The sequence below is a fragment of the Solanum tuberosum genome, unplaced genomic scaffold (genome assembly GCF_000226075.1).
Source record: "Solanum tuberosum cultivar DM 1-3 516 R44 unplaced genomic scaffold, SolTub_3.0 scf00078, whole genome shotgun sequence".
NCBI lineage: Eukaryota > Viridiplantae > Streptophyta > Magnoliopsida > Solanales > Solanaceae > Solanum > Solanum tuberosum.
In genome coordinates this window covers 877,143-878,252 of record NW_006239005.1, presented here as the reverse complement: position 1 = coordinate 878,252, position 1,110 = coordinate 877,143, and positions in this window count along the sequence as shown.

Below are 1,110 nucleotides of genomic sequence, written 5' to 3'. Positions count from 1 at the left end.
TTTCCTTTTTATCAAGTTTCAAGCTTATGTTTATGTTTTAGAATTCCCCTTACATTCCACGTACTGAGCCATTTGGCCTGCATCTTCTCATGATACAGACATAGGTATTCAGGATCATCAACAGGAGCTTCGTTGATATCACTTTGAGTTCAAGTTAGCTATGGTGAGCCTCTTTGCTTTCGTAGGATTCCATTTACTTTCAGTTGTTAGGAGGTCGTGGGTCTTGTCCCGACTTCCATCATTGTCATTTAGAGGCTTCATAGATAGACAATAGAGTTTTAGAAGTCTTTATTTATTTGGTTAAATGTTTTAAAGACTAAAGTTGCCTATTTATGACAAGTTTAATATTTTATTATTATTTTATTCAGAATTTTCTTTTGAGTTAAATCTTTCCATTTAAGTTTCATGAAATGTTATTCAGTTTTTAAGCTTTTGCATGTTTAAGTTAGTCTTCCGCTTGTAGTCTGCCAGGATGAGGGTTCGCTTGGGGACCAATAATGGTTCTTGAGTGCCGGCCACGTCCAGGGTGTAGACTCGGGTCGTGACAAACTTGGTATCAGAGCACAGAGTTTAAGTGTCCTAGGGTGTCTATAAAGTCGTGTCAGTAGGTTTTTGTTTATGGTTGTGAGGGTCCCACTACTATAAATGAGGGACTACGAACATTTAAGAAAAGTTTCCCTTCTTTCATACTCTTAATCATGCAATAGAGCTATGTCATAGAGACTTATTCTAACTCGTGCGTTTCTTCAAATTCATTCAATTACCCATCATACTAAAGCTAGTTGAAAATAAAAGCCAATCCTTTATCGATGAGTTGATATTAGCAAAAGTCTAGAGAAAGTCATGAGACTCCAGAGGGGCATGAGAGAAGCCCAAGAGTAAGTTAAGTGTTCAGTTTCAGAGGAATGCACCAATAATTATATGAATCATGCATTCGAGTTAAAAGCGAGTTGTACTCTTTTCCTTAAGCCTTGTTTCAACTAAGATCCTTTTTAAGAAGTATTTTTAGAGCTTGGGTATGATTTTCACCCGGAAAGGTAGCATGAGTTATGAGATCATGAGCAGTAGTAGTGAAAGAGCCCAGAGTTAGAGGAAAGTATGTAGAGGTTA